Source organism: Triturus cristatus, chromosome 6 (assembly GCF_964204655.1).
Source record: "Triturus cristatus chromosome 6, aTriCri1.1, whole genome shotgun sequence".
Taxonomy (NCBI): Eukaryota; Metazoa; Chordata; class Amphibia; order Caudata; family Salamandridae; genus Triturus; species Triturus cristatus.
In genome coordinates this window covers 736,090,252-736,115,699 of record NC_140589.1, presented here as the reverse complement: position 1 = coordinate 736,115,699, position 25,448 = coordinate 736,090,252, and the positions used below count along the sequence as shown (strand labels likewise).

General features: G+C 42.1%; 1 protein-coding gene and 1 pseudogene across 1 annotated transcript in view; one reads left to right on the top strand and one right to left on the bottom strand.

Annotated features, from left to right (window-relative positions):
- PKIB (cAMP-dependent protein kinase inhibitor beta) overlaps positions 1–25,448 on the top strand; it is a 521,954-nt gene that overhangs the window by 41,968 nt on the left and 454,538 nt on the right. The gene's annotated exons all lie outside the window — the stretch shown is intronic.
- LOC146817797 (nucleolar and spindle-associated protein 1-like) lies at positions 3,882–5,666 on the bottom strand (annotated as a pseudogene).

Below are 25,448 nucleotides of genomic sequence, written 5' to 3'. Positions count from 1 at the left end.
ATGTTGATGTACTGTAATAATGTGTGGGCAAATGTTTTACTTACTTTAAATCACTAACAGGTGAGCAGTCTGCCTTGGCAAAGCGCCCGCCACTGCTCAGCACCGTACATGGTGCTTCTGTTCTGGTAACTTGTGATCCATTCAGCGGAAAACAACATTTTCAAACTATGCTGCACGTGAAGGATTATGTAGCAAGTTGGCTAAATCTATAATTAATCGGGAAAGTGGCACACCCATTAAGTCACATAATTCCAGTGGCCCTGCCCTAAATAATACTGTGTGCATAACATCCACTCATTTGTGTTATGTGCTCACAGGGCTGTGTATAGTGTATTCGACAGTGGTGTCTCTGGATGTTTAGTGTGAACAAAGATAAAAACCGCCTTTTATCATTGACTCAACTCTGACCTTTCACGTTGAGTGAGTCATCACCCAGACAACTGGCTGCGCTGAGATGGGAAATCACAAGTTGGTCGCGACGCGCACATGCAGACCTTGACCTTTCTGCAGTGGGCAGGCTTGTGGGGCTGTGTGGGCGCTGTAGTGCCAGGTATTGTGTTACTGTTTGGCCTATTGCAGGCTGATACTGTGCAATATGCAACAGGAGAGGCGAGTAAAGTGCCATCTACTCCCAATGAAACCAGACATTTAAAGCATGACTTGAGGATGCCACATGGCTTCTCCAGGATGCCCTGTGTCAGGGCTCTTTTATACTTTTGTTGAGACGCAGTGTTCGGATGCCTATAGGAGATGAGGAGATGGAGAACACACAATGTAGACCATCACATGCAAAAAAGTCGTGGATTCATAGAGTACCATCACATCTCTTCACATCTCACCCATGTGAGCATTGACCACTTTCCTCAGGGGTCATGTAGGGAAAGTTGTAATGCCAATTGCTGTGAAGTCATGCCCCTCATGCACATGCAGCCCCTGTGTATAATCACCAGGCAATATTGTAACATGCGGCTCCTGGTGATCACAGCAAACAGTTGATGAGGCAACTGGTGGAAAATGATGCTGTCATGTGTTGCACTAGGAAAGACAGGAGCCTATGTTAATGAAGCAGCCCCTGGCGCCACCGGCTGGCACATTGAGTGCCAGTAATAATGGTGAGCTTTCTGTCTGTGGAGCTGGTGTGTGACCTGCAGAAAATGGTTCCCCAAATAGGTGAAATGAGCTATGCCTTGGAAGTCCCCATTGTGTGCACTGAAGTGACTCTGGAATGGTGATTGTCTGCTGCACTTAACTGGTAATGTATCTTAGTACCTGATACAAGCTCTGGGATTGGTTTGCCTTTGAGATTATAGCCCTGGCCTGCTTGTCTTTTTCAGGAGCCAGTGGCCAAGAAGTGGGGAACAGCCAGCAATTAGATGTGGGAAGGGATGGTCTGAAGCAGGCTGGTGCTTGCAGAATAGGTGCTTCCACTTCCCTCCAGGATCACACCTGGAGGGAAGTAGCATCTTTCTACTGTCTCTTCCTCATATACACCATGTCCTTTTTGTCTCCTACTTCAAGTAGTTATTCCTCAGGATAAGGGGCAGCACAACAAACACTGACAACATTGTGGAAAATGTTTATATCTGTAGTTGGCTTTCTTATGGTGCTGACTTGCATTTGATTGGTGTCTTGAAGAGATGCAGCAAGTGAGGGGTGTGGGCCAGGTGCTGTCAATCAGCCCTCTTGCTTAAGCTGTTGTGGAGGTGAATAGACTAATTAAGTTTGACATATAATGACACTTGCACTATTCAGGTCGGACCTATTGCATTCTACGCTTACCCTAAAGGGCTTTGGTTCTCCCTTATTGAGCCATTGGCTTTTTTGGCTCTGGAGTCTTAAACCATTGGGTTGACACATAGCTGGTTAAATCTGGATCAGCAAACAGGAATATTTAAATCTTATCTTCTTTCTACTATATTTTGAGTTTATCCTTCTGCCTTCATTGGAGTGCACACGGGACTATTTTACTCCTGAAAGGTGTACTCTTTCACCACACATTACATTTTTGTTTTTCTCATACATGCATTATAAAGACAAGTCAATTAATTCTTTTTCATTTTTTGCACTGCAGTAAGCATTCTTTATTGCTTTTGACAATGCTTGAGTGCAAGTGTGAAATTTTGTAGCTTGTTTTCTGTGTGCATGTGACCATGGGCCCGATTCACAAAGGTAAAGTAACCTCCTTTTTTTCACTGACAGGGGAGTGTATTGCTTTATTGGCTACGAGTACACAAGTACACTGAAACCCCAGGCACATCAAAATGTGAGTGTATATAAGTTAAATAAATGTAAACATATAGCAGTAGTAACCTAATTTCTTTTCACTGATGACAAAATAAATGGGTATACAGACAGAAATGACCATAAATAACATGAAACAGGGAGCCCTATGTTTAATGCATATCGTATGGTAGCTCTGATTTTTGTCCAATAGTTTCTAAACAGTCTGGGGTACAAGTGGGGAGGGCTCAGGGAGTTTGAGTCTAACCAGGTCTTGGACTTCCATGGTATGAAAAAGGGGGTTACTGTCACAGTTCATCGAGATACCTGTTATTGCTTCGACTTGTCTCTAAAGCCAGAGTTGAAATGGAAACTACTGGCACTGTAATGGGTTTGTGCCACACTTTTCTACTGTGAGTACCAAACTATAGAAGACTGCATCTCATGAACAGCACAACCCTAGGGGCATAGGGCTCTCAATCCATCACCTGATTGTCATTTGCAGGTAGAGGACTGTAATGGGGCAGAGCGCCCCATCGCTGATTTAACTGTGATATTTCAAGGATAGCATGGGCCAGAGGTTGGTTTTGTAATCAAAGTGGCCATCCTCATCCCAGCATGACTTTATTACTGCCTAAAGTAAAAGGGAGAAAATCTGCCTAACTCTTTTGGGCTTTAAATCAGGCGTCATACATTCCCACAAATTATGGATGGAATGGGGAAGGTCTGAATGAAACATGCTAGCCACACTCACATTCTGAATTTCTCTTATGAGTCCTCAACACTCTTGTTACTCAAATGTCTTCAGTCTGTATCTTGCTAGCTGTACTGCAAGGTCCTCGTGGCCACTGCGTGGCTCACTTCCATGAGTCAACCTTAATTCATGCTATAGTTTACTGTGCCCTGCTGCTTGTCCTCCTGGGTAAGGGTCAGATCCGTTCCATACACGGGTCAGTAAAAATTCCAAATATTGAGTTTGTCAGAATTCTATGTACGCTTTACTGCGAATGAGACTTTTTTCTTAAATGCCTTCGGTCTGGCTTGTTACATTGATTTGAAAAGAATCCAAACAGTAAGTATCTTTGAGACAAGAAAATAGGATATGGTTGCAGACTAGGAAAACTGAACTCATCCAATGTATCTGTTTCACTGTCTACAGAACCTAATGGTCTTTGGTTTCACTTTTGCTTTGAGCAAAACAGCCGCTTGCATTTATCTATTTGCGATGGTGATGTTTACTGAATCAAGTAGTAGCCACAAGGAGGAGGTTTTATGATTTAAATACGAAAAACTGTTTATTAACAGTATACAAAATTATAAGATTTTATCTGGTGGGTAAAATTACATGCAGGCTCTAGGTAAAAACTACCTGTTAGTCCAAGGACAACGTTGTTTTACACTCCAAACTATTTATAGGCAAAAAGTAGTATTCTTTTTTTTTTTTTAAACAATGTTAAGACTGTAAGGGTTCTTACACACACCACTTGTTTAAAATCTACCTGTTTATTCTACGTAGCCATCAGATTTAGATTAGTATTGTATTAAGTGGCACTTAGATAATACTCAAAACAATAAAATATTTACAAGCAGTACCAATTAAGGACACAATGTACATTTGATCGGATCACAACAAGATCAAAGTGAAAATGCAGCACAAAACATTAGGTCATGATTATTCCTCTACGCGTACCAATTGCTTCATCCTTTTTAGCTTTCCTTCCCTTCACATGCTTATTGCACCTTGCCTCTCTGGTTTGAAGGGTGACTTTTTATAATCCTTTGTAAGTGATCTGAGGGTACGGATCATGGATTTAGTTACAGATCTTGAGTTTCATTGCTATCATTTCATGGTTTCAATTTCCCTTTGAGTGGTTCATAACTGAGTGGTCTTGCAAGACTTGCTTTAATGTCAAAAGACTTTTTATACGTACTTGGTGCCTCCGCTTTCTCACTCATGAATTTTGAATGGTGTAAAGTCTCCAGTTTTACATTTTTCTAGTACTGGCTCAAGAGTTAAATGCTTCCCAAAACTCTTCCTTATAGGATTGCTCTTCATCTGTTTGTTGTTTGGAGTGTCAGTTTCAATGTGAACATAAGGAGACTGCCGTGCCGGTGTCTTAAATAAACACCGCTTGTGTTCATTGTCTTTTGTAGTCTCTGAGAACAGGACATTCATTTTGGATGATGACAGGACGGAAGATTTGAAAGTGGCTTTCTCAGTTAAGAAGCTCAAATTTGCAAGATTTACTGAGGTGCATGGAGAGTGTCTTTGGCTGGCTGGTGTCCCAATAATAGAATGTCTGTTCCTTGGAGGCACTGGGCTAAAAAGTGCCACACTGTTTCCAATTTTCTTTAAATTGCTAACAAATAATTTCTTGCCACCTTGTTTAAGAACAGTTTTCTTATCTGCCAACATCTTGACCTCTTGGATGGAGTTGGTAATGGCATTAAGACGTTCCTTCTTGCGATCCAAGTACTCATCCAACATGGACATCTTCTCAAAATGAGATGCTTTCAATTTCTATAGATTTGGGGTTATGGCTTCCAATTGAGAATCAGCAGGTCTCGACAGATGCCTCTCATAACGTGGAACATTTTTATTAGGAGACGATTTTACCAAGTTACCATCTGTTGGCTTTTCGTTTACTGATTGAGTGACTGTGTCCTCAATGCCTTGTCCAGCTTTAAAATCTTCAGTGCATTTTTGTATTTCAGGTTTGCCAGAATTCTTAATCTTAGCCTCTGGGTTTTCCTTTCTAGCAGCGTGGGTTGACTTTATAACTTGATTTGGATTGCTAAGAGCCTCAAGAGGCTTCTTGTTTCTCTCTACAAATGTGTCAATTGATTCCATTGTCTAAAAATGTGCTTTATGCAATTTCTTAAAGTTTGGTATTGTGGGTTTTGTCCCAAAACTCCTCAATTTCAGGTGACGTCCAACAAGCTTGGGAGTTTTCCACCAGGAGCCAATGCATCATTAGTTTGATTTTCAGGGCCAGTTTGATCCTCAGGGCGGCTCCTATTTCCATTTCCCTTGACAGAAATCCTGTCCTTGGACTGGGTGTTTACAAAAGGTTTTTGTTGATCTTCAGAGGGTTTAACTTCATTGGTATTCGCTGTGTTAACATCACTTTCACCTTCAGATGCCTATGGATTTCTTCTACCTTTCGGCCTCTACGAAGTTTTGTGACATGGGCCACCGTGACATGCTCCTTTTCTTGGCTGCTGTTCAACTCGTCCTCATACGTAAGCATGATAGAAGACTGGCTGCTTTCAGCATTTTGCTCAAGGTGTTCTCCCTTTGGTTCATGTAAAAAATGTTGTTTGAGAGACTTCAGCAGTTTATAAGCCTTGAGATTCGCCTTCAGCCAGACCGTCTTCGCCAGTCTCTATAAATCCGAATACTTGAGGGAGTCCAGCTCTTGCACTGTGGGCACCTCCATCTCCATATCTTTTGGCAGTTGCAAACCGAATCAAAACCGCGGCGCACAGCTGATAGGGCCAGATTATCTATTTATTTTTAAAGTTTTGTATAGCACGAACATGACCCAATTGGGTATCAGAGCGCTTTCCGTATGGGTTGCGTAAGACATGGGTAGATAGCTGTGAGAGAAAAGTAGAGCAATATACATCAGGTATAAAATAACATAATAGCTGGTGACACTGAGGCCGTATCAAATGGCAGGTGGCAGATTAGTCGGCTAAACAAGGAAGGGGACAAAAGGAGAAAAGCATCTAGTTCATCGCAGTGTTCATCATTTGAGCTTTCACTTTCCTGTTGAAGAAATGTTGAGGGGATCAATCTTGTTTCCACAGTTAGGGAGTTGCAAATTCTAGGGGGAATACCAGAGATTTTGCGCTTCTAAGTTTTCACCTTTTTAAATTTCTTCGGCTTGAGCAGCAATGTGCTGGTGCTCCTAGAAGGCTGGGAGCCACCCAATAGTTCGAGCTTATTTGTTAGGTAAAGAGGAGTGTTGAAGTGCAGTGCACTATGGGTCATACATGCAATTTTTAGCTGGATCCTTGATTCAAATGGAAGCCAGTTAAGCGATTTGAGGTCCGGAGAGATGTGGTTGGTTTTCTTGGAGCCATTCATGAGCCTAGTCGTGGCATTCAGAGATGCTCTGAGGGTGGCTAAGCTGAGTTTCGGAAGTCTGCATAGCGTAGCACTGCCGTATTCGAGTCTTGAGATGACTAGTGCTTGTACCGCAGATTTAAAGTCATCTTAGAGAAGGTAGGGTTTGAGTTTTCTTAGTAAGCTAAGTTGAAAGTTCGCTCCTTTGGTAGATGCTCTGATGTGATCTTGCATGTTTAGGTTCTTATCTAGCACAATTCCCAGTGATTTCGTGGAATCAATGATGTGAGGTGTGCAATATGAGAGCAGTGAGGTTTCTTAGATATTTCTCAACAGTGGGGGTTTGCCTAGTGGGAGAAATGAGGAGGAATTCCGTTTTAAGGGCATTTAGTTTGAGGTGGTTGAAGGTTAGCCAATTAATGGTTTTGTGCAAGTTTTCGTTGAGTGACTTGATATCTTCAGGGGAAGCGATTTTCATGTACAGTTGGGTGTTATCCGCATACATGTGGTTTGGATGTTGGATGCTTGGAGGATTACCGTAAGTGGTTCAATGAAAAGGTTGGAGAGCGTGGGGGAGAGCAAGGACCCTTGGGGAACACCCAGAGTGCAGGGACTGGAGTTGGATAGAGTTTGATTGGATTTGATTCCCTGTGTTCTGTTGTTGAGGAAAGAGGGAAGCCATTTTAGCATAGTGCCAGATAGCCCCATCCTACATTCCAAAAGTTTAAGTAGATTGTCGTGTTTGACTGTGTCAAATGCAGATGAGAGATCGATTAGAATGAATAGGCAGGATTCATTCTGGTCAAGCAAAGTGAGAGCGTCGTCCACTATATGAGTGATGGCTGTTTCAGTGCTGTGGTTGGGACGGAAGCCCAATTGGAATTGGTTGAGAAGTTGGAATTGCTCAATGTGTTTGCGCAGTTGTTCATGTACACATTTCTGACAGAGTTTGCCCGTGTAGGGATGTTTGTGATTGGTCGATAGTTATTCAGGTCTTCAGGGTCCGCCGTGGGTTTTTTGAGAATAGGGAGAACTAGGCTCACCTTCAGGCAGTCAGGGATCTCACATTGATGAAGAGAAGCATTGATGATCTTGGGCTAGAGCTGGACTAATGATCCTATCATTTCTTTAAAGAATTTGGGGGGAGGGGATCATTGAAATGATTTGAAGGTTTCAGGGTCGAGAGCATGCTGAGGATTTCAGTGTCATTGATAGGTGTGAATTGATTCCACAAGGCTTTGTTTTTAGGGGAGAGACAGGAAGGCGTAATAGGGGTCGAGGGTAAAAGGAATCAGGAGAGGGTGAGAGCTCGATCAGGGCTGACTTTAGATCTGATTCAATCTTACTTGCCTTTTCAAGGAAGAAATCAGCAACGACATCACAGTTTGGCTGAGGGCAGGAGATGAGAGAAGATTGGAGAGGAGTGTCATTGGGTTGTGACTTAATTAACTGGAACAGCTTTTTCGGGCAATTTTTGGCTTTGTCAAGTTGGGATTTGAAGAAAGTTGCTTTCGCAGCTCTGATGAGTTTGTTGTACCTACTCCTTTTTAGCCTTAGGGTTTTTAGTAGACCAATGGATGGAGCGAATCTCCAAGCACGTTCTGCTAATCTCATGCTGCGTCTGTCAGTATTTAGGTTGTCATTGAACCATGGTTTGGAGTCTTTGATGGATTGTCTTTTAGTTGGAGGAGGGCAGTTGCATTCAGGGCAGACAACATGAAGTTGTTGTAGTGCTCAGTGAGGTCGTGAACATCGGACATGTTTGTAGGCGGAGGTAGGGCGATACTGCAGTGAGATATGAGCTCGTTTATGTTTGTGTTTTGGAGCGTTCTTTTCCAATGTTTTTGTTTTAGTGGTTGTGCTCGTTTGGAGCTCCAGCTTTCTAGGATACAAAAGGCTATATAGTGATGGTCTGACCAGTCACAGGGCAGAATAGATTCGAGCTGAATGGAGTTGGGATTGGAGATTATTAGGTCGAGGGATGAGCCTAGGTTGTGCGTTGGACTGTCGCAAATTGAGTTAGTCCGAGGTCAGTTAGGATGTTTTTGAGGCTGTTAACCGCCTGGTCATGCGGGTCATTCCAATGGAGATTGAAGTAGTCGGCCCTGGTTGGAAGAGATAGTTTCCATAGTTTGTTTAGGGGGAGGTTGTCTCCTGGCAGGTGGTAGACGATGTGTAGGTTGCATAAGGGTCTATGTTTGCTAGTGATGTCAATGCATATGTATTCACAAGAAGAGAGATTTGCTGATGGGGACTGTTTAGCTGAGAGAGAATTGAGGTAGATACAGGCTATGCCACCTCCTGTTCTCTTGACTCTATCGAGTCTGATAATGTAGCTTGGAGGGACTAGAATGTCAAGGATGGGACCTGAGGAGTCGCTGAGCCAAGTTTCGGTGAGGATAAGTAGTTCCTGAGCAAGGATGAGGTCGGCCAGGTCCGTGGCATGTTTCACAGCTGATCTACAGTTGAGTAACATGCATTTCAGGTGTGATTTGGGGTTGGTGAGAGAGGGCTGTGTAATGGGGATCTGCATGAGGTTATTAGTGTTTACGTCATTGGTGTTGAGTCGGGGATCTCTATGATCCAAGGATTTATCTCCTATCTATAGTTTGGGGATTGCAGATGCCCTGGGCTTCAAATACTAAATTTCAGCTTGGTTTGGCTCTTTTAAGAGAACAAGTGGTGGTTAATAAAACGTTCAGAATCGTGGGATGTACTCTGCTGCCACAAACAAAATATAGAATGCAAGTGAAGCAAGCAAGCTTGGCTTCTCCCTTTAGCAACATTTGGAAATATTGGTGAAATAAATGGAGAAAAGCTATAATTGTTTTACAGATATTTCTGAAGAGCTACTAAAACTTTTCCAGTACTCTTATGGAGCCAAGCAAGCCTGAGCATCTTCGCAAGTGGTTGCGATTTTGCACCTTGTAGCGAACTTTGAAGAAAAAGGGGGCAAACTGTGCAATTTTAATTTTTTGTCTGTTTGGTGGCTGAATAACAGATGTACAATCAGGCAGTGCCGTCTTAACAGATAGGCACGCTGGGCAGTTGCCCAGGGGCCCCACGATCATAGGGGCCCCATGCAGACCAGTATTTAACATTAATTTTCTGTTAAACATTTTTATTCCTGTGAGTGGTTGTGTAGGCAGGCCCAGTGCACTGCTTTGACCGGGAGCCTATGATGCTGTTAAGACGGCCCTGCAATCAGGTGCCTCTATACCTATATAAAGAACAAGCGCTCACCAATGTAAATCAGAGTTGGCAATAATAGGTTGGCATAGGAAAGCAGGTAGCAGTGACACCAGAAGAGCTGCAGCAAGAGTAGGACAATAACGAGTAAGAAGTCCTTATCGTGTGAGATAAAAACCTGTGAGGAAGTATAAATATGTCATAAAGTGCTTAGAAATGCATATGAATCCTAGCAGTGAAAGTATGAAAATGCCTATAAACACACACATGCCCACTAACATCCACATGTCCATACCCCACTTCTTTGGGCAAATCGTGAGTACAAAAAAAACACTTGCATGCACTTTTTGTTAACTGCTCTCTCTTGCCAGAGCCACTGTAAAAATCCTTGGGGCCCTTGGCATGGCATGTTTGGAACAACTTTGAATGTATTACCCATGTTCAACTATTACAAACTCACAAGATGCCAACCAATACTAAATTATATGTCAAAGATTCAGAAATAAGGCCACACAAACAGCTGAAACCTCAAGCTGTTCAGGGTACACCAAATAAATAGTGTCAAATAAAGCTTAAACAAGCACTACCAAGGACCATTTGTATCTAGATTATTTTTATTTTATTACATTTTATGTGGTATTCTGTGTCTGCTCGGCTTGTTCCCACCGTGGTAGACAGACAAAATAAAGATAACTTAGTGGATGTTTCATTGACTAGTACATAATATTAAAATAAGACTTATGCACATACCGCTTGAAATTGCAGCTTTAATAAAAAGCTAAGTGTAATCATGAAATAAAACCAGATTCACAACTAGCATTCTCTGTTCTGCAACTGAGCTGTGATTTAGTGGTTGGATATTAGAGAGATATGCGATAAAACCAGATGAGGTAGGGGTGTTGAAAGAAAGGTGATTTAGACGGAGGTGAGCTACAGAGTGCAGAGGTAGGAAGAGGCAAAGTAGACAGAGAGAGGTGGGAGTATGTTAAAGGGAAAAAGTAGTAGACATAGATGTAAGGAGGAATAGGTAAAGTAGAGAGTCAGAAATTATACGGCAAGAGATAGGTGAGATAGAAAAAACATTGGCAAAGCCAATAGGTTTCCCCTGTTGGTCTTATCAGCTTTGCCAATGAATTTTATGGTTTTTCGTGGTGCTGTACACTTTAAGGGTGGAAGTAAAAAGCATTTTCCCTTTGCTGTGCAACATTGGAATTGTTTGGGGGAAAAAAGGTGGGTACAAATGTGTGTGTGAAGGGAATGACAAAATCACCAGTTTCTTTGTTTTTATTCACTGATCATCGGTACATTTAAAAAATGAAGATTTTTTTGCCCGAAGGTGCACATTTCTTTTTTATTTTTTTTTAAAGGACTTCAGGACGTGGAGGTGCCAAGAACAAGCAGGTGGGGAGAGCGGCAGAGAAGGGGAAAAACAGCATGTGAGGAAAAGCAGATCACAGGGAGGGAGCAATGTGAGGGGGGAAAAGAAGTACATGATGAAGAGAGGGCTAAGGAAGAAGGACACAGAGTGCAGTGGGAAAACGCAGAAGAGAACATGCATCACACAAGAGTAAAAGTAATGCAGAAAGCCAAGGGAGGAGCACAGGAGGAAGGGAACAACACATAGTGCAGGGGATGGGTGAGTAGTATACAAGAAACACAGAGCACAAGGATGCAGTTAGGGGAGGACACAGGAAAGAGGGAGAGAGATGAAAAATATATTTACTCTAATGGAGTGCTTAAACAAAAAGAAAAAAAACAGTACCTTTAATGTGAGCAGTGGAAGAACGCAAGTCAGCCAAATCAAGAGTATTGCTAAGAGGGTATGCTCCAAGGGAGGAACAAACACAAAATGGAAGAAGACAGAAAAGACAAGCGGTTGAATTAGAAGCAAGCAAATGAGAGCAACATTAAAGCCAACCAATGCTGAGCAATGAGTGTCCTTTAAGCCCCTGTAAGTTTCTGGTAAGCTGACAATATGTCTTTTTCTACCAGACAGGTTGCTCTGTCTGGTAGTTTCAGCCTAAAAGAAGATATATGAACAAGTAGAGAGCTGGGTGGTATAAATAGGTAGAGAGAAAAAGGGGCAGATATAGCCAGAGGACTGGAGTGAAGTTGAGGTAGAGAATCGGGGTGGGGGGGGTGGAGGGGGGACTTGGGATTGATATGGCTCCTGGGCAGTTGTCTTCCTTGTCCATGCCTGAAAATGTTTCCTGCTCCCTCCCTCCTCTGTTTAGGTCAATATCCCAGACCATTGCACTGGAGCCATAAGCCACTGTCTTGTGGCGAGAAGGAGCATTACAAAACTCACAAATCTTGAATATTGACCAGTCTCATCAAGGTGCCATTTTTTAGCCATGGTGTTGACATCAGTGCAACCAGCTGCCATGTTTTATTTTTATTTTTATACATGTTTTGGCCAGGAATAGTTTGTGCTGTCGCTGTATAAGAATCGTGCACTGAATTGTGATGTGGAGACTTAAAAGAATTGTTTTCAATTCATTTGGGAAGGACCACCTGTTTTCTCTGGATATGCTTTGGCAGACTGCTGATAATATTTTACGTTAAGGATACCAGCGATAAGAGAAGGAAAAGTACTGCCCGCTGATGGGTTTTATGCTCGTAAAGCCATAAACCCCTCCCACGTTGTCATCAGGTCAGCTGTAAATCTCCCATGGTATTTACTCAATCATTTTTCAAATCGTTATGAACACAAGTACTTGCTAATCTGCAACAGGAAATCCCTAGAGAAAGCAGTTGTGATTACATCATAAGTGTTAGCTTAAGTGAGACTTCAAGGCAAACATGAATTTAAAGAAGAAATCATTGAGCCCACCCTGACAATGTTTATGGTTAATTTTCTTGAATGATCCTTCCTTAGGGAAGGAGGTCATGGCTAGTGCACTTTAGCTCTCTGTGACTATTTCTTATTTTCTTTTCTTCAAATGCAGAAAAAAAGCAATTCAATATTGTTCATCATTCTCTTTGTGTGGCTGCTCGTTGCTTCCCAAGAGGACTCTTTGCATTGCTCACTAACAGGTCTCTTGAGGAGGAAGGCCTCTGCTTACCAGTTTTTACCTGTGGGACCAATTGCTGTTTGTGCCAATTCTGTTTGTGCCGTGCTTGTTGGAATATGCATGAAAATGTAGGCTTTCTGTAACAAAGAGCGACCGTAATGAAAATTAAGATTGAATTTTTAACAAAGGGCTCTCCAATATCGGATATGGATCCATGCCATATTTTCATGATATCTAAATTTATCTAAATGTGGTTATGCTGAAAATCTGGCATGGATCCGCCCCTCCAGGACTGATTTTGGAGAACCCTGTTGTAGCACATCGCTAGGCTGAGAGTCAAATGATGCAGCCCAGTGGAGTAAGATAAAATGATGGGGTTCTACTGCAGAATGGGATGAGAGGGCTCCCGGCAGAATGCGTGAGGGGCCCTAGATCACAGAGATTTTAATTAGTTTTGGGTTCATGGGGGCCCCCAGAATAGTTGGGGGCCATGTATGCCAGAGGGCCTACTGGGGCCTGCGTTATGCCCCTACCATGGACAATCAGAGCCATGGGATACCCTTCCAACCTCTGAGGCACAGAAGAGGGATGAATCTGCTGGGGGACCCTGGATGAGAAGAACTCCCCTGGGACTTCGGAGGACTGGGCCTGCAGAGAGGTAACCATCATTAGTGGGCAGTTCCCTGATTTCTGCCACCACACAAGTGTCGTGCTGGTGACAAAGGAGGCCGTGGGGCCTGAAGATTTGAGGCAGGTAGAGTATTCCGCTTTGAGGGCTGTGGGGTACTGGTGGAAGAGACCCCAGATTAAGGAGAACCCGGGCATTAGGAAGAGGATCTGTCCTGAGCATGGAACAAAAGGGCAGGAGGCAAGTGCTGAGCTCTGCTTCTTTGGTGGGGTAAAAGTCAAGAAATAAAGCTCCAGGAAATGTAAATGTTTTAAAAGGATTGTCAACAAGAGGAGCAAAACAAGCCAAAGATCATTACACCAGGCCCAACAGGGCTAGCGTAAACAAAGGGCTAAGTTTTGCTTCCCCCTGGGGGATGGACCTGATCAGGGATGTCATGAGTGATGTCATGAGTGATGTCATAGATCAGGTCCATGCCCCAGGGATGTCATGAGAGATGAAATATGTGACGTCATCAACAGTGCATTGCGGCGGGGGCAAGTTATAGTTCGCTCAGCTAACTATAACAGCTGAATTTCTCTGGTTTTGTATGAGTGAAATGTCAGCCTAACTATAATGTTCCTGTAACCTTTGTTTTTTTCAGTGAATATCTTAAGTTTTTTAAAATGTTGATAACGTCCCTGAAACCTGTGTTTTTTCATTGAATTTCTAAGGTTTTTTAAATGCTAATTGCTAATTATAACGTCCCTGAAACCTGTTTTTTTGTAACTAAATATATATATATGTGTGTGTGTGCGCAGTAAATAGTTTGTTTTATTACAAAAATGGGCTGCAAGATGCTACCTGGCCATGATACAGGGGAATGATTGGATGAGTGCATGGGTAGTGCCTGAGTGATTGGATGAGTGCATGGGAAGTGCCTGGGTGACTGGATAAGTGCTTGGGTAGTACCTGAGAGAATGCTGGAGTGTATGCATAGTGCCTGAGTAAATGGTTGATTGCAAGGATAGTGCGTGACTGATTGGATGAGTGCATAGGTAGTATCTAAGTGAATGATTGAGTGCAAGTGTAGTGTCTGAGTGATTGGAAGAGTGCATGGATAGGACCTGAGTGAATGCATGAGTGCTAGGATACTGACTGAGTGATTGTTTGAGTGCATCAGTAACGCCTGGGTGATTGGATGAGTGTAAGGGTAGTACCTGGGACTTGGATGAGTGCATGGGTAGTGCCTGAGCGAATGGATGAGTGCAAGGGTACTGCCTGGGTGATTGGATGAATGCATGGGTAGTGCATGATTGAATGGATGAGTGCAGGACTAGTACCTTGGTGATTGGATGAGTGCATGGGTAGTGCCTGAGTGAATGGTTGAGTGTACTAGTAGAGCCTTTGTGATTGGATGAGTGCATGACTTGTGCGTGAGTGCATTCATAGTGTCTGGTTGATTGGATGAGAGAATGGAAGAATATTTGTGTAGTTTCCTACATAGGTAAGACATGTCTCCCTCTGCTACTGCATGATGGAGCGGAACTGAGAAGATTTATCTGCCTGTATGAGAAGCTACCAGGTTTTTAAGCTAGGATCTTCAGACGCACAGCACGTGTCAGAATACATGTACATGTAGGCACAAACCTGAGTAACAAGAGCACACAGACCTTTAAAATTGACAGAGTGCACTTTCCATTGCAAGCAAACACCTACATTTATATGGCCTACTTCAAGTGTACCTTTCCAGAGACTCATACGAAGTAACCTAATCCCTAATCCCTCTTCCAACATGTCTTAAACCTCACTTTTCTCTGGCAGGTTCATTATTCACCGACTGCTCAGAATGTTGGGCCTAGCCAAATATAAAAAAGAAACCCTTCCCATGTCACTGTTGCAAGTCTCACCATGTTTCTAAAGACGCACCCACTCACACCACTGTTGAATCTTTTATACACCCACTGCCGCTCCCACACAACCATTCACAAAGCCATACCAGTACTTACACACCCACTCACTGATTCATTGATCTATACAAACATCCACTCGCTCACACATACTTCCACTCAAAGACCCACCCACTCACTCACTAATACAGCCATTGACATAGCCACTCCTACAGATGCTGACACACTGAGTGAGTCACCCATCAGACTACTCATACACCTAGACACTCCCCCATACAGTCAATCATACAGCCACTTACTCAACCAAACAGTTACACATCCACCTACTTACTCATAGAAATAGGAACACCTACTCATTTAGCTATACAGTCACTGACAGAAGCATGCACTCATCTATATAGCCACTATCGCATTCACTCACTCACGCATACAGTCACTCATATATCCCCTTAACTCATCTATGCTGCCTTTCACATACTCAATTGCTCACCCATACTGACACATGCACTCAATCACTGATACAGCCATACAGACACTCAATCACTTTTCACACACACAACCATACCCCTATACAGCCACTGACTCACCCACTCACTGATCCATACAGGCAGTCACACACCTCCTCACCTACACACACACAGACACCCAGACAACTAGAGACGTAGTCAAAGAACCAATCAATCACCCATCTAGCCATTCACATACCCACTAACACACTCATACACCCACTTAGACATTAACTGACAGACAGATATACACAATCATACAACCTGTCACTCACCCATACATTCACAGAGACACCTCATCACTCACTTATACAGTCAGTCACACACACACTGAGTCATCCATAAAGTCACTCATAAACCCACTGTTTCACCAATACACCTTGGAAATTATATTTAACACTCATAAACTTTTAAAAAACACTCACAGTCACTGGAACCAGTGCTCAGGAATTCCACTGCGGAGGACTTACAGTAGGTACCAGGAAAGCTTCTTGGCCCCCAAGGTCCCCCAGGAGTAAAGTGGAATCATCCCCTAAACAGTAGTGCACCACTGGGCGCGTTTGCAGAGTAGTGGAGAAAGAGGGGCGTGGCCTCCAAAAACCTCTTATTAATCCCACTGTGTGAGACTTACTGGAGGTAACAGAAGGGATAGTTGGTCCCCAAGGACATCCCTGGGGCCAACCACCCCTCCTATTACCTTCAGTAAGTCCCTCACAGCAGTATTGCTGAGTTCTGATACCAGGCCACGCCCCCTTTGTCCACCACTCTGCACACATGCCTCCTGGCATGCTCTTGGTTGCGGGATGAAGTCCCCTTCACTGCTGGGGGTCTTTAGGGGCCTGTTACCTCCAGTATTCCCCAAACAGTGGTATTGCTGAGAGGTGGTCGCAGGGCACGCCCCTTTCTCCACCACTCTGCAAACGAGCCTCCTGGCACGCTCTTAGTTAGGGGATGAAGTCCCCTTGCCTCTTGAGGGTCCCTGGGGGCCAACTAGCCCTCCTGTTACCAACCACCTTTCAGCAATCCCACTTTCTGGGGCTTATTGGAGGTACTTAATGGGCTAGTTGGTCCCCGGGGACCCTCAGCAGCGACGGGGACTTCATCCCCCAACCAAAAGCGCACCAGGAGGTGCATTTGCAGAGTATTGCAGAAAGGGGGCTGGACCTCTGGCGATTTGCCGGTTATAATTTTTTAAAAATTTATTTAGGAAAGGGGGCTGTGTGGGCCCTCTTACCTTGGTGCTTTTGGGCCCCGGGGACCCCATCCCCCGGGGCCTGACCCTTTTGTTATGTTTTAATAAATAAAAAGGGAGGGGGCATGTGGCCCCCCTCCCGAGGCCGATATATGCCCCGGGGACCCCATTCCCCAGGCTGTCCCTTTCAATTTATAAGTTTTGTAAAGGGAAGGGGGACCGTGTGGCCCCCTCCCCAGGCTGATTTCGGCCCCGGGGTCCCCATCCCCGAGGCCCAGTCAATTTATTTTTTATGTTTATGTTATGTTTAACATTGGAGAGGGTCACACGTCCCCCCTCTTGAAGCCCTAGATGATCCTGGGAACTGCCACCCGCCAGGGCCGGCTCCTGCAATAACCGGGGTGCCTACCCCCGGGACATTGCTGTTTGCTAGGGTGCTCCCACCAAGCCATAGCAAACACTGCTCCGCTTTGTGGAAGAGAGAGCATGTAAAATGCATCTCACATGCGCGAAGCAGAGCAGAATTGCTTTTGGACAGAGGTAGCTGAATGTTAGCAGTTCCCTCTCTCCAAAAGCAATTCCGGCTTCCACAGGAGGCGAGAAGCCAGCAGGGACCGTGGGGGCCTTCATGTTCCCCAGTGTTCCCCAACGTGAAAAAACTGGGTGCCCTGGGTGGGACTAGGGCATCCAGTACTGAGGCCAGGCCTGGGCGATTCGGGCTGTAGTCATGTTCAAAAACTGCAACCTCCCAATAGAAATTACATGGGGAAAAGGCGGTTTGGACCCCTCCTTTCACCAGTAGTGTATGTACTCCAACTGCCTCTTAGATTTCTGCAAGGAGCACGAACCACGGGTAAGGTGCAGATTTTTATTTTAATCTCATTCGTCCATCATAGCGTTTGGCAGCATTACGCGTTTCAGCACCAGGAAGTGCCTTGATCACATGATGCGCTTTGACCAGATGCATCCTGTTTTATACACAAGCATTTTTTTCTCTCTTTTTCTCATTTACATTTGCATAGTTTTTTTCACCGTTTTTTCACCTCTTTTTTGCTTACTTCAATGTTGTTAGCCCTTAAAGTGACAAGTGCTCAGTGCATATTTTAGCATAGACATAGACAAAATATTTTGGCAGTTATTTCAAATGCGCAAACAATATATATACAAATTACATTATCCTTTAACATGATAGAGTTTCACTAATATTAGTATAAATACTTAAAACTTTTATACATGAAAATTGGCATAATATATTAAAATAATATATTAAAATAATGTATTGAAAGCATTGTTCATGACATCCAGATTTAAATATCTTTTTTTATCACTGCTATGATGTATAGCTAATGCTCATATCATTTTGCATTCATTGTTGTGCCTAAAATGTATTTGTTTATTTAAAAACCATGCTAAACTATTTAAATACCCAAATATATAAATATTCTACTAAAATCCTAAGAAGTAACCTAAAAAAAGTGTATAAAAATTGTGTAAAAAGTGTGTATAAAAAGGTTTGTATGAAATAATATGTATAATACAAACATTTGGTATTTATCTAAAAAAAAAATATTATTTTTTTTTTTTTATATATAGGGGGGAAAGAGGGGGGGAAATTGGACTATTGTCACTGCAGCTTTGCATTATTGGTTGACAGTTCTTGGTTACCCAAATATATATATATATATATATATTTTATTTTTTGTTTTATTTTATGGATTTATATAGCGCATGAATCACCCCCGAAGGGGTATCCCAGCGCTCACGGACCCACATAGGAAAGCTGTCACACAAGAGCGAGTCTAGAACAGAACAGTTTTCAAAGCCTTTCTAGACTGCAGATGGTCAGGGCACTGCCTCAGTGAGATGGGAAGCTGGTTCCAATATAGGGGAGCCAGATATGAAAAGGCTTTTCCCCCTGTCCTTAGCTTCTTGACCCTAGGTATCTTGAGGAGGGATTTTGAACCAGAGCGGAGATCTCTACGAGGAATGTAACGGTTGAGTTTCTCCGTGAGGTAGATAGGGTCCTTATCCCAGACTGCTTTGTGGGCAATGCAGCAAACCTTGAACTTGCTTGAGCTGTTGAAGAAGGGGGAGTGACGCTGTTCTGTGTTAGATGAGCCGCCGTATTCTGCACTACCTGTAGGCGGTCCAGAGAGGACTCATTAGCTGCAATCAACAATGCATTGCAGTAGTCCAATCTGCTCAACATATATACATATATCAAGGCGGCTTGACCGTCGAAACCTGTCGCGTTGTTAAATAACTCGCTGGACACTGCTTTTTTTGCAGGGGAGCTCGCCACGACCCCGGTAGGCCGCAATTAAATCCACACAAAACTTTTTTAAATTAATAAGGTGTGTGAAATAATAGTGTACAAAACTAGAACAGAACATGATAATAACATGTCCTGTATCAATCAATAATTCAAATATTAAAACTTCAATCATTTCCGTTTGTATTAAAATTTGAAGTTAAATAATCAAAGAAAAGGAGCAAATAGGTGGGTATATGAAGTGAAATATCACCATAAAAAATGGCAAAAAGGACCCCAACTCATTTAGATTTCATTGGTCAGCTAAAGACTGGATTCATCATCGCATCACATATTGTGTAGATAGCTGCTACAGAATTGTATTGTAAAAAGTTGTAAGTATGTACATATGTGAATACGGTATGCCTGATACTTTTTACAAGGTGCACTGTGCAAAAATAAAATAATCTAATGATATGTTGGAATTGGTAAATAAGGATAAATGGAAATGCGAATGTACGTCTAGATAAAATATATATAAAATATATGTATGTGCCAATGGACATAATGTCAGCATCGGTGCAATTATCAGATAGACATATATATCATAATAAATAATCATAAATATGAATAAATAAATAGATACATAAAAACCACATTGCAAATAAGACATTTTCTAAAAAGATCCAAAATTTAAGACCTTAAAATGATAGATCAATACATATCATAGGGCCAAGATAAAATATGTAATTGGACAGAGGGAATAGAGAGTGACAAACAACCTGAAGTAATGTGAGATGTGTTTGATGATCTCATGTTAAGTCTAGCAACAATATATATAAATATATATTACCTACTGGCGGTCCCCAGTAGGTAGTCATAGTTAGGACCTATTATCCATAGGAAATCCGCAACATTCTATTTGGAATAACTTTGGCGACGGTTGACAAATCTTCGCGAAATTTTCAAAATTCGTGGACCGCTCCGGTCCGCTCCTATCCTGAAAGTCTTAGGGTGATACGTCAAGCAAGGGCCGAGAAAAAAGGGGGGGTCCCAAAACGTGTTTTCCCCATGCAATTTTCCATAGGGACCTTTAGTTGCAGCTACAGCCCGAACTGCTGAACGGAATTACACCAAATTTGGAAGAAAGGTAGACCTTGGTTCAGAGTCATGCCTTTTGCTTAAATGGTGTACATCCGTTCAGTAGTTCCTGAGAAAATCAAAATCACATATATATCTATGGCTGCGCTGGATCCGCGCACCCTGAGCGCACCCCCTCGATCACGAGCTGCATGCTAATTGGCTGCCAACTGTCTGTCAACACTCCAAACCAGGAAGTGTTGGCAGCCATTTTGTGCCTCGGTAGAAGCGAGGTTGAAGAAATCAGTGGAACTACTGTGTAAAACACATAAAAGGGTAGAAATACCCTGACCCTCTAGACGAAATACACGCAGGGTGCGCGGATCTTGCCGTAAAAACATAAATAAAACGAAGTGCGGGCTTTAATAATTAGCCCCTGGGGGGGCCAAATCCCGGGGGCAAAAGTTTTAAATTTTATGGGGGGCCCAGAGGGGGTCCCCAGCCCCGGGGACCGCCACACCCGGGGTTACAACATAAATGGGTGAGGGGGCTCAACTGCCACCCCCCCAGCAAAATAGATAGGTGGGGGGCTCAAAGGCCCCCCAAGCCCCAGGGACCACTACCCCCAGGGCTTTGTATGTTTTGGAGGGGGGCCACGTGGCCCCCCTCCTGGAGCCCTCGAGGGCCCTGGGGACCGCCACCCCCCAGGGCCGGTTCCTGCAGTGTCCCGGGGTGCCCACCCCTGGGACACTGCTGGTTGCTATGGCAGGGCGAGAGCCGAGGCTCCTGCCCTGTCTAGCAAACTTGGTGTGGATTTTTAAAGAGAGAGCAGGGAAACCTGCTCTCTCTTTCAAAATTCAAACCATTTTGCTTTTCCACATGGGGAGCTGCATGTTAGCAGCTCCCCGTGTGGAAAAACAATGCCGGCTCCCGAAGGATGCGGGGAGCTGGCTGGGACCGTGGGGGCATTGGGGCTACCCCCACGGTCCCCAACGTTATATATGAGCCCCGGGGGATAGGGTCCCCGGGGAGAATAGAAATTAGTGATAGGTGCTATTTTTGTTTTTTTTACAGTAAAATTAGGAGTCGTGCACCCAGCGTGGCGCTCAGCACGGCCCCCTGGTGTGCACACGCTGGGTGCACGACTCCTAACGCAAGTGCGTAAAGTAATACATATGTGTCGCGTATGCGCCTGGAGTCACGTACCGGTCGCATAGCAATCGCGCAGGAAAATGCGCGAAAATGCGCACTCATCGCACACCCTATGCGAATCCTACACAACAATTGGTGGCTAAGTACCGTGCAGTGATCGAGAAAGGTACGCTTTGGGTGTGTGACTCCCCCCAAAAAAATTGAAAAAAAAACAATCAAAAAACTATAAATATATTTAAAAAAATATAAAATAAAAAAAAACATTAGAGTTTCAATATTTTTAAAAACATTTTTTTTCCAATTTATATTAAAAATATGTAATGTAATTTAAAAAATAAAATATGTAGAAGTAAACAGTTTAAAAAAGGTAGAAAACCAGTATCAAAAAACTAAATATAACAATTAATATATTTAAAAATTATCATTTAATAAACCTTTGAAATTCACAGAAAAAACCATAGGTTTCAGATATGCTATCGTTAGGAATTAGCATTTAAAAAACCTTTGAAATTCACTGAAAAAACCATAGGTTTCAGGGGCGTTATAGTTAGGAATTAGCATTTAAAAAAACCTTTGAAATTCACTGAAAAAAACATAGGTTTCAGGTATGTTATAGTTAGGAATTAGCATTTATAAAACCTTAGAAATTCACAGAAAAAAACCTTAGGTTTTAGGGGTGTTATAGTTAGCTGGTCATTTCACTTGTACAAAACCAGTGAAATTCCCCCGTTATAGTTAGTACAGCTAACTATAAATCGCGCGCCCGCAATGCACTGCTGATGACGTCACATATTATATCACTCATGACATGGTCAGTGACATCACTCATGACATCTCAAATGACATCACTGATGACATCATCCTTGTGATAGAGTGGCAGACCTCCTCTCACCCTAATATAACCTTTGATACACACACTCAAAAGTAAAAATTAACATTTTCAAAACAAGGCACATACCAATACCACTTACAACACACCTATTCAGTAATTCCAAGATCTACACACACATCCTCTCATTCACTAACAGTCCTATACAGTCACTCATACATGTACTCACTCATCATATGTAGTCATACACCTATACATCCTGTTACACACCGACACTTATCCATAGAGTTAATCACACACATAGTCACACATGCAAACAAAGTATCAAACATCCATTTACTTGCATATACAGTTAGACACACACCACCACACTTACTTCTAGAGAAACTTACACATACTTACTCTCTTAAGCAATAATTTATAGAAACACATACTAATTTATACAGGAACTCTTCCAATCTCTCATTCTCACATATACTCACTTATGTACACCAATACTCACATATACTAGTTTAAAACAAATGTAGTTACTCATAAAGACACTACTGAGATAGTCATTCACACACTAACACCCATACACACAGTCATCCACCCATACAGTCCTGCACACATGCTGTCTTCAACACATACAAACAGTGAGTCACTCATTCATGCATCTATGCACTACATAATACCCCCACCAAACCATACAGACACTCAGACACTCATACTGATACTCAAAAAAACAACTAATAACCTGTATAGATACTTATGTAGCTACTCACCAACCCATGTAGCCACTCATACACAAAGTGAGAGACTGATACAGATATGTATATATTTAAACATTACTCAATAACCCATGTATTCTCTAAGATACTAAGATACACATAATCAGTCAGTTATACAATCAATTTTTCAAAAATAAAAATCATCCTTTTAGACACTTATATACACATTTATTCTTCGTTCGACCTTGAGATATACATATATAAAACATATTTAAATTTCAGAAAAACACACATTCAATTGATGATGTCATCAGTGATGTCATTTGAGATGTCATCAGTGATGTCATCAGTGATGTCACTGACCATGTCATGAGTGATGTAATATGTGACGTCATCAGCAGTGCATTGCGGGCGCGCAAGTTATAGTTAGCAGAACTAACTATAATGGGGGAATTTCACTGGTTTTGTACGAGTGAAATGTCCAACTAACTATAACGCTCCTGAAACCTATGGTTTTTTCAGTGAATTTCTAAGGTTTTTTAAATGCTAGTTCCTAACTATAACGCCCCTGAAACCTAAGGTTTTTTTCAGTGAATATATATATATCTATATATATATATCTATATATATATATATCTATATATATATATATATATATATATATATATATATATATATATATATATATATATATATATATATATATATATATATATATATATATATATATATATATATATATATATATATATTGTTTTTTTACAGGGGTTTTCATCTAGCCCTTTTCATCTATTGTTCTGTTCTTGAGTCATTCTAATTTCTATTTTGCTCACTGCAGCACGGGGCAGTGGTTCAACCTATCTGCACCCAAAGTGGACCTTTGCAGTACCAGGGCTACTATGGCAATGTGTGCACTTTGAGACCCAAAAATATTTTGCTTTTTGCAAATGTTTTTATTTTTATACTGGTAAGGGCTAGCAGCTTCTCCAACAATAAAGTATGAACAATAACCATTACAAAATAAGCACAGACAAAGCCAAATAACTGACAGACAACACCAGTCCTACCGGCTCCTACTTTACCAATGCTTGTGCATGTGTATCTCACTTAATTTTCAACGTACCTTGTTGATTTTGAACACTTAGAGTTTGTGTTATTAGCACAAATACAATTATTGATTTTATATGCCAGCAAGAATGCAACCAACTCTTTCAAGTCCCACAGCCATCAACATTACTTGTTGACTCTCAAAGCACTGGGCTCATCTTTGGAATCTCTTGTATATTCCACCGACTCTGTTGATGTTGTAAGAATTCCCACTCCCCATTAAATGTACAGTATCCATACATGCCAAGATTTTGTGAACAAAAGGGGACAGGAGCTTTCAGGTATTAAAACCACTAATTACATTAGAAATGCTGTTGCTGAAAATGGCATCACGTGACTTTTCACTTGATTATGAGATCACATTAAATCATATCACATGACATTGGACCCAGATGAGAAGTTAATGACACTGGTTTTAGAGCCAGATAAGACCATAGAAAAATAATATGTCATAAACGAGGACCTTTTGGCAAAGTTCCAGCCATAACGTTACAAATACATGTTCACCAGTAACCATATTAATACAGTAATGTGCAATCAAGTCAGTAACTGTAGTGACCGCTGGAGGAAAGAGTTTCAATTAGCTAAGCAACTTTTACATAGTTGTTGGTAATTTTCTTCTTGCTCTAGGAGATGGCTTTGATCTCTTAATAAGAAATGGCTTCAATCTTTTAATAGGAGATGGTTTCGATCTCCTAATAGGAGGTGGCCTTGATCTGCTAATAGGAGATGGCTTCGATCTTTTAATAGGAGATGGCTTCGATCTCCTAATAGGAGGTGGCCTTGATTATTTATTAGGAGATGGCTTCGATCTTTTAATAGGAGATGCTTCAATCTCCTAATAGTAGATGGCACCCATCTTTTAATAAGAGATGGCTTCAATCTCCTAATAGGAGATGGCTTCAATCTTTTGATAGGAGATTGCTTCGATCTTTTAATAGGAGATGGCTTCGATCTCCTAATACAAAATGGCTTCAATCTTTTAATAGGCAATGGTTTGATCTCCTAATAGGAGGTGTCCTTGATTATTTAATAGGAGATGGCTCCAATCTTTTAATAGGTACAATGTGCAGCTTTTTCTAAAGCAAATGGATGTCCGTCTGTATAGGAGGAAGATTAGCTGAAAAAGACTCCTAAATCTGTAGGCTTGGCAAGTACACATTACCTAGAAACATCCCTCAATCCCCACTCAAATTATAGCTCTCTGTTGCTGCTTTTAGCTTTGCCAGTATAAATAGCAACACTTGTATACAAACATACACAGTGTTGGCTTCATTTGACATTTTTTGTGTTTCCTCCAAAGATCTCAGAAGGCTAAAGTGGAGAGAGTGGGCGTTAAAGATAAAGAGCTTCTCTTGCAACAGGAGAAAATACTCCTGGGATGTCACTCGGGTGATGCAGTGCTCTGAACAAGCTTTCTTAGCGCAGTAAAGAAGAAGCAGACGAGAGCCCACGCCTAAGTGTTAGCTCGAGATGACTGTTTGTTTTCTGGTCGATTTGATGTCAATGATGGCACAAGCTCCAACACAGTTCTTTTAACTGTCCTTAACAAGTATTTGCAATGCAATAGGTCTCGCATTTGCGAGAGTTTAAGCTATTGGCGTTGTAA